Consider the following 12,004-nt stretch of genomic DNA (forward strand, 5'->3'; position numbering starts at 1 on the left):
CATGGTATAAATAGATAAATTGATGTAATAAGCATTTAATTTAGAAGCATCCCTCCAAATTCATGAACTCTTTTGCTTCATTTGCAAGGGTGCATTTTAAATCTTGGTTCCTATACTATACTAAAAAAATTAATAAAAAAAAAATTTGAACAAAAAGATATGCATAATATTTGGTTGTCAAGTTACTGGGCTTACCTAATACCTCATACATGAATAACCTTATACTCATATTTTTACCAATTATCCTTGATAAAAAAACAAATCACAACAAACAAAACAGCAAATAAAAAATTGAATAAAATATGGCCAAGCTACTTGAGAAGTTCCTGTATTACAATGTATTTTTCAATTTAGTTCATTTACTCAAAAACTGGTCAATTTAAAGTATGCTTTAAATAACCCTACCAAAACAACATAGTTTTGGCATGTGAGCAACATCTGATCAGTTAACGTCACGTCAACAATGTTAACGACCAATTTAGATAGAGTTACTCATAAAAATCCAATTACACACAATATAAAAGTAGAGAGACTAATCTGATCAGTTTTTGAGTAAGTGGATTAAATTGAAAAAAACGCTACAATGCAAGAATTTTTTACGTAATTTGACCAATAAAATATGCAATGAATAAAACAATGAAAATTACTTCCAACAATATTCCTATAAAGCTGGGTTTCAAATGTGAGAAACAAAATAAGTAGAGGAAAATTAACAAAAATTAACTTTTAAATTAAACTGACTATTTTTGCCTAAGTTTAGCAATAAATCATTAATTATATAATTAAGCTAAATAAAAAAATGAGTACTATTAGCAACTTACTTTAATTATGAAAAATCTACTAAATTAAAATATTTTTGTAAAAAATAATTTAAGATTATGACATATGTATTTTGGTCAAGTCAAGCCATATTGTTGGAAAAGTTTTTCAATATTATTAGTAAATGTTATGTTTTTTGGTGGAGTCCTAAACATGCTTTTGTCACAACCCGAAACTCCCATCGGGCCCGTGATAACAGCCGCGACGTCTCGATAGGCACTCATTACCCCGAATGCCGATCAAAACCCCGCAAGGCTTAGCATTAGCTTTCGCATCTCCTCGGTGAGTGACAGTTATTAAATCTCGCATTTCAAGAAATCATAAGTCGTTTCCAAATCAAAACAATAAAATATTATTTTCTGGTTCATAGGGGCATTTTCGTCATTTTTCTTCAAAAATACTGAAACCCACCAAAAATATGGTGTAAAAGATAAATATGTTCATACATACTTTAAATCAGATACTAAAGTATAAAATTTCTTTTACAGTGACACGTGGGCCCCCAACTGACCAAGAGGGTGTAGGGCTACGAACCCTTACTTTCTAGGATGCAACTCTGAGATTAATTCTTGTCTTACTCAACTATCAATAAACTGTCTTGAGCTTGAAAAATGGATAGGAAGAGGGGTGATATTATGATTACATAATCCCAGTGAGGAAACAAACACCATCTAAATAATCTAAAGGCGAGTAAAGGGAGACAATTAAAAATAATTCATTTCAGCAAATTTCTCACAACACGAATATTCATTTCAACCAAATAATCAATATGGCTCGTGAATTTCTCAAAACTTGGCTCATGCCAAATCCTGTACTCAGGGACACTTGGACCAGGGGTATCCAATCGAGTCCGCCAAGTCTATGAAAAATTTTATATAATCATAAAACTTGTTTTTATTTTAAAAAAAAAATAGTTGTTCCTTGGCGTTGACTGAGTCTCACTTCACGTGGTGGTTAACGTGAAGTGCACTCAAAAAGCCCACCTTAGGAGATACCCTACGCGCCTCTATGACCGAGGTGAGAATATAAAGGAGTTTACCATGCCCTTCTAATAGGCTAGTCCATGGAACCCCGCCACTGCAGTAGCTAATCTTTTATCTACCACCTGATTTATAAAATCTTTTTTTTTTCTGCATGACATGGCAATTTATCGCAACCTAGCCTCTCAAGACTGAATACATAGTACAAATAATTCTAACACCAAAATCAATTTACCCATTCATGCTCATTTATTGTCATAAGCCATTCAATTTAAAACCATAAATTTACAACACAAGCAAGCAGTCTCCAATTACTCTATTTTCAAAATCAGTATTCGATTTTCAAGAAAATTTATAAAATCATTTTATAAAATCATAATTTCTCTTAAAACATAGCAATTTACCATTTAAACCCATTTTCCATAAAATCACACAATTGTATAAAACTACTCTAGATAATTAAGACGATAATAAGTTTACTCACAGTTTTCGAAAACTAAATTTGGGTACTCCAACTATTACTCATCGGGTGCGATTTCTTTGCCCTTGCTAGAAGATTGAACAGAATTCAACCACACCGGAATGGATGACCTTGACAAATTGCACAATTAAGAGGTTTACTACTTTGGTACTAAACCAAAATAAACTAATTTATACTACTAATGCATGATATGAAGTGCAAAATGTCTAAGTTTTGCTTAAACGCGATGTTAGCCTATTTCGGTCTTTTACCCGATAAATCGATATACGCGTCCGTTTAAACTCCAAATTAATTTTTTTCAGTTTCTATACCTCAATTGCACCCAAATTGACTTAATGTTCCTCAGTGTGGTGCAAATTATCAATCTCAGTATCAAATTATGAAAATACCCCTAGTGGGAAAAAAATTCGTATTTTTGCTTCAAAAATTTCCATTATTTTTCTATGCTCATAATTCATCATTATTCATCATAATTCCTCAAATAAACATCAAGATCAGCATCCAATATTCCCCTAGAAAATTCGGCCAATAATGGTAATGGAGCAAAATGAATTCTTTTCTTGTTGTTTTTTTTTTTCTAAATATGCTAAACTAACTAAAAACAGTAACATAACTTAAAATCAAATTAATCTAACTTCATTCTCTCTCCATACCCATTTGGGCACCATAAATTCACCATGAAAACATGAAATCTAACCATGGAAAATAAAGAAAAATGCATGGGAAAGGTAGATCACAAGTCAAAATCAAGAAATTTTACCTTTGATTGCTTGATTTCTTGAAATCCACCAATTTTCCTTTAATTTTCCCACCTAGGTTTCTTGTTTTTTCCTTTCCTCCTTTTTTTTTTCCTTTTTCTTTGTTTGGCCAGCCATATGAAAGAGAATTGGCTGATTTTATGTTTATTTTAAAGTTAAATAATTAATGAATATAAACTTGACAAATGTCACCTTATTATTGGTCCATGTGTCATTTCTTAACTATTAAGCTTTCTCTCTCCACCACACATTATTCAAGGGTAAAAAATGATGATGGGTGAAGACCTTGTGCTGACAAAATGCTCTGGGGTGCAAAATTACCATTTTGCCCTCGAAGTGGCAAAATTACCATTTCGCCCCTGTATTCCAATTTATACCGCAATTAAATTTTTTTTTCACTTCTAAACCTCAAATCAAACTCCAATAAATCAAATGGGGCCAAAAAATCTTTTCTCAAAATTTCCATTTTGTCCCCAAGTGGCAAATGACCATTTTGCCCCTAGATAGTGAAAATTTCGGTTTGACTCCAAATTGATCCTCGAACTCCGAATTACCATTTTGAGTCATCCTTGAGCTATAAAACTCTTAATTTCACCTTAAAATTACTATTTGAACTAGTTCAAGGCTTAATTGACTTAATGGTACCGTTGGGGGCAATATTGTCTTTTAACGATTCCTCGAACTTCCTAAACATGTAAACATTCTATTGAGCATGTAAATAACGTCATAATAATTTTATAGAACAGGGTTTGATAGCTTTTCTCATCTCAAAAATCTATTTTTGAAAATTGTTATCATAATTTTTCGTTCAAGATTCCATCCTAAGATAAATATGAATATACATTTGAAACACAAGAAGTTTTACTTATCTAAGCAACCACTATGACTAGTTTCTTCTTAAACTTTTAAGCCACCATTAATTTGTGGAATATAATAAAACAAAAATAGAATAATTATTCTGTAAAAATAAATAAGATGAAAATAATTATTATATAATTTAAGTTATGGAATGAATTTGATATTCTAACATATTTCAATGTTTGGCTGACAAAAATGGTTGTGGAATAACAAAAGAATAGGTAATAAATAGCTTCAAGAATTCACACAACGAAAATAATCAAGCTTGTAATCATGTAAGAGCAAATGTATAAGAGCTAAATCATTTCAAGAATTTGTCAAGGATCATTCAAATAATATTCAAGCAAATTTGATCAAACTGTAACCATTAAGAAGTGTTATATAAAAAAGGTATATAAATTTGATCAAGCAAATGTATAAACCTTCTCCCCTTTTTTGTTATATAAAAAAGGTTTAAGAAGTGTGAGCATTAAACACTTAAGCTCAAGAATTAATGGTTAAAATATAGACATGAAGATCAAGATTACGTAACCATTAAGCCATCAAGTTATGCATAAAGCCATTTACTACTTAACTATGACCAAGTATTGAGACATTAAAAGCTAGTATGTCACCATATATACAAGTGTGTGAAGTCAAGGTGTAAGCATACTATTCATGAAGTTCAAGGAAAGTAAGCATAAAGATGTTCAATAACCACATAGATCATAATATCGTCAATATTCAGCTCCAAAATCAAGTATTAAAGATCAATATATAGCTCAAAGCACCAATTAAAAGATAGAAGTAAAATCTCCCTCTTTGTAAGAGCAAATAAGCACAAATTCAATTTTAAAGGATATAATCATTTTAAAGCTCATTTTATCAATTGGTAAAGTTCTAGTAAAGGCTCCCCATTTTGAAAGTACTTTTAAGCATATCAAGCAAATCAATTTTACAAAGCTTCAAACTCATTCAAAAAAGATATAATCAATTTAAAGCTCAAGTGAGAGGAAATAATTCAAAAGGTTGATGCAAGTTTCAAAGCTAGAAACTAATTAAGAAAGCTTAATGCTAGATACCAATTATGCATTTCAACATCCAAGTTCAAGTGAGAAACAATATAAAGCACAATATCAAGTCAGTGTTTAGAAAGATGTTACCGATAGTGAAGAATATCAATTGTTGAATTCTCACTAAACCTTGTTGTTGAAGATCTCAATTCCTCCCGATACCAAAGACAATGATTAACTCCCCCTTAAGATATCATAAGCTTAACACAAATAGTTAGAAATTCTTAATAGATCAAATATTAGAAGAGAAATAAGGAGCTTAGAATAAATGAGTGTTTAAATAGATATTCAACATGTTCATTCAATACTCAAGTATTCATGGAACAAGAAGTGTATGAGCATTTAAATAGATGTTCAACATATGTATCAAATACTCATATTTTTAAGAAATATATGCAAATTAGTTCCAATGCATGTCCAAGGTATCTTTAGCCATCAAGTATCATTCCTAATCATTTTCAAGCATCAATAAGCATTCTTCAAATTTTATCAAGCATAATCATTAAGCATCATCAAGCATTATTAACCAAACAATAATAATCATTTCATAAGAATTCTCCAATTTATATAAGAATTACAATAGGAGAGTTTTCACAATGAGAGCATATCATCAAATATTAAGAGCTTATCATCATTAAGCACTTTTAGCAAGCATTCTTCCAAAATATTTTTAGCAAGCATTTCAAGGAATATTATCCAAATAATGTATAAAACTATCAATTTAAGGAGGATATCCACATCAAGAGAGATATCATTATCAATGAAGCATTACCAAAGCATTTATCACATGTTGCAATCATATAATGAAATATTATGATCAAATAAGCACAAGCATTATTGTAAGAAAAAATTGACTATCTTCATTAACATGATTCCAATTTAATCCATGAATGCAAGCATGAATTCATTCTCCCAAGAATATTTAGACATATATCAATTTAAAAAGATGTAAACATTTGAAGCTCAAGATATATGCTATTTCTCAATAACCTTCATAATTCATGAGTGATACCAAATGCTATGGAGTGATTGAAATCAAGCATTCAACTCATGAATATGATTAAGGTCTGTATCCATGCATCAATGAATACCAATTGTCAAGATTCAAGAAATGAGCATTCAATTGGTAACCTATAAGCTCAAGTAGGATGCACACAAAGTTTTTAGATCATGCAAACATTTAAGCTCATGGAGAACATAGTTAACATTTATATCCATATTCAAAAATATTTCAACTATGTCATCACAATATATGTCATGATCTAACTTGACAATCAAATTCACATTTAAATGCATAGCTCAAGTCAAGTTTTAGGCTTCAAATCTTAAGGTCAAGCAAGATGAGATATCACGTAAGTATGTGACTTGGCCAAAATGATAGATGAATTAAAAATAATTTTTTATGAAGTTCAAAGTATTCATCATAATCAATTTCATATGCATAATCAAGGAATCAATCTTGAAACAATCATGAAGCATATTTCAAAAATTGATTCTAGACTTACCATTTGTTCATTCCAATTCTCAAGAAATGATAATTCAATGGAAGCACATAAGAAATGATAAATTCAAGCATAATAAGCATCAAACTTTAACATTCTCAACATTTTTTGGCATGTGGACAAAAAGCCCTTGAAGTCATTCATCCATTCATTTGTAACAAGAACATGTCATGATAGTATTTTTAACACAAGGCACATTTGTTTAAGTTTTATATCATTAAAATCATTATTACCTCAAGAATGTTAAGCAATGGAGGAAATGTCATTAATATTTGTTCATTTGCTTGAGAAATGTTATAAATGTCAAATTATAATGCTCAAGATCATGCTTAAGAAAATACTTTCAATCGATTTCACAAAGCATGAGAAAATCATCATTGAGTAAGAAACTTATATGCATGTATCAAAACAATATGTTCAACCAAGTTATATCATCAAAATCAAGGATAAATCAAATTCAATAAAATGAAATCAAGAAGTTTTTGCAAGAAAATCATTTGAAAAAAAATTAATTTTTCTTTTTAAAAACTTTGTATTTGAAACACATAAGATTTTGAGTTTGGCATGCTTTGTGCAAAACTCATGAGTTCAAAGTCATTCAATTTCATTCAATTATGCTCTAAATGATTTATGAAATGTGTAGTGAGCATAATTAATGATTTTTAACTATACTAAGGGTCATTTTCAAATATGTCTCACTCATGTACCAATCATGCCTTTATGACCATTCAAGCTTACAAGCAATCATGCACATCCAATAAGAACAAGTCAAAAAGTACTTTCATCATTTAGTAAATCTTTTTCAATTCATAATTCATTATAAGCTCTAGGATGACAACCATTTTTCTCGTGTAAGTTCATTTCGCTTTGAGAAAAATCAATTCAAGTAGTGAAGACATATCATGCTCATTATTAACTAATTTGGACCATTCAAGTAAGTTCTAAACTTTAAGATTGTTCAAATGGATAATTTATCATAGACACGAGGAAATAAAAGAATGAACTTTGAAAGCTCACTTTTCCTTGTTTAGATTACTAGAATGAATGATAATGTAACTCATTAGATATGCCCATATGCTATCACATTATCAAATCTTTCATGCTCAAGATTATGTTCAAAAATCTTTTTTCCTCAAAAATAATTATATGAAATTGATTTCGCAAAACATGAGGAACTTTTATGAAAACAATTTTCACAATCAAACAAAATCAATAAGGAAAACAATGATATATTCAAGTTCAAATATAAGTGCATAGTTTTAGTTTCTTAGGTTCATACTTTCTTTAAGATTATGCAATTTGTAGCATTTATATCATTTAAATCAATTTGCATAATCACGGTTTGTCAATAAAGCTCAAGGAAGAAAATATGCACTCAATATTCACGCAAGAATAAGCAAGAAAACATTTTCAATGAAAAATGCAAACAACTTTTAGAAAACAAGCTAAATAAAATAATCTCAAGTAATATTCTTAAATTTGAAAGCATAAAGAGATTTTTGAAAACGAAGTCGCCTCTTTTCATTTTGTGTGTCTGGATAGCATTCAATCTTCAAGTTGTTCCTTTTTGTTTTAGCACACTTGATTCCTCATCTCTTTTTGCCTCTTGGAGTTAACAAATATCTTTACTCAAAGGCAGTTAAACCTACAAGATTAAGACCATGCTCTGATACCAATTGTTAGAAGTGTTAGCTCAATTAAAAAATGGCAAGAATAATCGAGAAAGGGAGGGGTGAATTGGACTTTAAAAATGGAAAATGAAAACAGAGTAGTTGTAGTCGACTAATGATGAGTAACTAGTCGACTATGGTTATGTCTTTTTTTTCATAAACACTTTTCAAAGCTATTTGATAAAGTCTATAGTCGACTATACAAATTTAGTTGTCAATTCAAGTGTAGAGATCATTTTGAATTGAAAAAGAGATCTTTTGAAAACTTTGATAATTTTGCTAATCATAAGTAAGTCTGCACAACCAAATATAAACCAAAGATTAATTTTGAAATACTTAAAACAATTTTTAAGTTTGAATCAAACAATAGCAACTCATGAACAATATTTCAAGAAATCTTTCAACAATTGATAGAAAAATGGTGATGGTTGAAAAAGGTTTAACAAAGAGCCAAATCAACATGTGAAGAATATAAATAAAAACACAAGCAATTTATGAAGTGGGTTTTCTTGCAACAAGTTAAAGCAAAAACAAAATTGAAGGCATTAGGTAAAAATCAAACCTCTTTCAAAATGGATTTCCTACTTGTGTTAAAATTAAAGTAAGTGATTTTTTTACAGTAGAATTTCAACAATAAACCATAAAGCATAAAAATAAATCAAGATAAACAAGAATCTAATAGCGGTTCAACTTTCTTAAATGCCTACATCCACTATTTTGGCTCACCAAGAAATTTCTAATCCACTAAAACGATTCTTACTTTTTAACGGCATGAAGTTTCTAACCCACACAACGGCTTTTTCAAGGGATCAAGTGATAACCTTTACAATGCCTTTTCATGAGAGCAACCATAACCCTCACAATGCTTTTTACTAGAAGCAAGCACAACCCATGGTTTTTAATGGGTTCAACCACAAACCAATGGTTTTTAACAAGTTCATCATAAACTCACTCTAAGTTTTTAAAGATGAGTTAAAACCTTTACAAAGAACAACAAGAATGCCTCTAAAAGGTAGATTTTGCTAAGTGGGCTTAATTTCTCTAAACCTAGTTCTTGATAAATGGAAAGTGGCATCAAATTTATACTAATACCCAAATCACATAAAACTTTAGCAAAACAAAGAGTACCAATAGTGCAAGGAATAGTAAAACTACTTGGATCTTTAAGCTTTGGTGGAAGCTTAATCTAAATTATGGCACTACACTCCTCAAAAAGTGCAACGGTCTCAAACTCATCTAATTTCCTCTTTTCGGACATGATGTTTTTCAAAAATTTCATATAACTTGGCATATGTTCCAAAGCTTCAACAAAAGGAATATTAATGTGCAACTTTTTGAATACCTCAATAATATTCTAGAATTGATTGTCAAGTTTTTCCTTTTGGAAACGTTGAGAAAAAGGTAATGGGGTTGGTTGTGAAGATTTTATTTTTGAATTTTCTACACCTAATTTTTCACTAGAATTTTCAACCACAATATCTTTCTCAACTTCTTTTTCAACAACTTTTTTAATTTGTTTTTAAGTATCCTTAACCAAATTTTAAAATTTAAATTTGTTCTGCTTACCTCTTTCCTACTACAAAGAGTGATTGCCTTACAGTGCTCCTTGCCTTTCCTTCTTAGGTTGGGTTCCATTTTGCTTGGTAGAGTGCCTTAAGGTCTATTGTTGGCAGCATTAGCTAATTGGCCCAATAATGTCTCATGATTTTTGGGAGATACTAATTGGCTTTGGATTAATGCAGATTAACTTTGAATGACAGCATCATTCTTTGCCATGTATTGCATAAACATCTCTTCCATTCTTGGCTTTTTCTCTAGCATAGGAGCTTAAGGATGTGGTGAATATCTTGGAGGAAAATTTGACGTAAGAGATTATGAAAATGCTTGGTTGTTGTTCTAAGAAAAATTAGGATGATTTCTCCACCCCGAATAATATATATTGGAATAAGGATTATTTTGTGGCTATATATTTCCAACATAATGGGTTGTTTCAATGTAAATAAGACATTGGTCACTAAAATGTCCTTCCCCACCTAAATCACAAGTCACAAAAGGGCTTTGAACAGCATGGACACCCAAATTATCAATTTTTTTGTTGAGATCAGCCAATTGTGAAGTCAAAGCATTAATTGCATCAAACTCATGGATACCAACAATTTTTCTTGCCCCTAATCTTTCAGATGGCCATTAATAACTGTTTGAAGCCATCACCTCCAGCAAATTATAGGCTTTATCAATGGATTTACTCAGAAGTGCACCTTCAGCTATAGTATAGCAATTGTAGTTCTAATTGGTCCCAGCAAACTATTATAAAAAATCTAAACTTGTAGCCATTTAAGTAACCCATGGTGTGGACATCTCCTTAACAAATCCCTATAACTCTCCCAAGCCTCATACAAAGTTTCAAAATCAAGTTGCACAAAAGAGGTGATATCCTTACACATCATTATTATCTTAGCTAGTGGCAAGAATTTTGCCAATAATTTCTAAGCTAAATCATCCCAAGTACTAATAGAACGAGCTGGAAGCGAATTCAACCAACTCTTTGCCTTGTCTTTTAGTGAAAATGGGAAAAGTCTTAATCCGATGCCATCATCAGAAACACCATTATTTTTGAAAGTATCGCAAATCTCTAAGAAATTCACAATATGTGCATTAGGATCATCATTTAGCAATTTGCCAAATTGAACAAAAGTTTGAATCACTTGAATGATTGCTGGCTTGATTTGAAAATTATTGGCTTGGATGGTAAGTCTATGGAAGGTCTATGGATGCTAGAATGAAAGCTTTGAATGAGAGGTACAACATATTCTCGGAAGGATTATTTTCTTGTTCTAGTTGCCCTTGAATTTGCTAATTTCCTTGTTGTTTAGCCATTGTTTTGAATTGAGTTGAAACTAGTAAATTTCCCTCTTGAGTTTTCGAAAAGTCTTTTCAATTTTCACATAAAAAAGGAACAATTTCCAAATTTCTAGCTCTTCACATACAATGAGCAAAAGTGCCTGAAAACAAAGAAAAAGAAAGTTTGAATTAAGACTAAGATTGCTTGGAATTAATATTAACAAAGAAACTTTGAAACAATTCCCCAGCAACGGTGCCAAAAACTTGTTGTCAGATTATCCACGCAAGTGTAAGTATCGTAAACAAGTAATATAGTGAAATGTAGAGTATCGATCCCACAGAGAATTGAATTAAATCTCTTTGATACATACTAAAATTAAAACACCTTAATCTTATCCAAATAATCGTATTTAAACTACTAAAAAAATAAATAAATTAAAATCAAAATTAAACTGAAATCAAGAGTCACGATTAAACTAAAATCAAATAATCAAAAGTTCTAGAACCATAATATTCCCTCAATGTTTCATCTAAATTCCTTTTATTCCCTTTTTACTTACTAGATAAGCTTAAGTTGGTAACCTAAAGTTCTAATTTATTTATAAGTCTTCGTCAAGTTTCTTATAAAAATATCTATCTTAACCAATTTCCTATATGTCTATGCAAATTGAAATTAAGAAAAACTTATTAAGTTCAAACTCTAATCTTGGTTACATATGACATGTAAGTGTATGTCTACTCTACACACAGATCAAATCAATCATCTCACACAATTGATATTGAACATATTTTGTTTCATCCATGGTTTACTTTAAACTCCCACTCTGAATTCCTTTTACGTTTTGAAATCAATCTAATTGATGGCCTGTCAATCAGACACATTAAGAACATGATGGAAATAAACAACTCAAATACTACGAATCATAAGTAGAAAAGAATATTAAAAACTCAAACTACGCATTTGGTTCAATTATGATTCCAGATTAAAAACATAGTTCAACTTAATGTATGTGAAAATCATCCAAAAAAGTATAAACATTAAA

General features: G+C 30.4%; 1 non-coding gene across 1 annotated transcript; it reads left to right on the forward strand.

Moving 5' to 3' along the window:
* The first annotated feature begins 10,460 nt into the window (after positions 1–10,460).
* LOC148760814 (small nucleolar RNA R71) lies at positions 10,461–10,567 on the forward strand. Its single transcript, XR_016028672.1, has one exon. It is a non-coding gene; the product is annotated as a small nucleolar RNA R71 (small nucleolar RNA).
* The last annotated feature ends 1,437 nt before the right edge of the window (positions 10,568–12,004 follow it).

Source organism: Theobroma cacao, chromosome 9 (genome assembly GCF_053813885.1).
Source record: "Theobroma cacao isolate CCN51 chromosome 9, ASM5381388v1, whole genome shotgun sequence".
Lineage (NCBI taxonomy): Eukaryota > Viridiplantae > Streptophyta > Magnoliopsida > Malvales > Malvaceae > Theobroma > Theobroma cacao.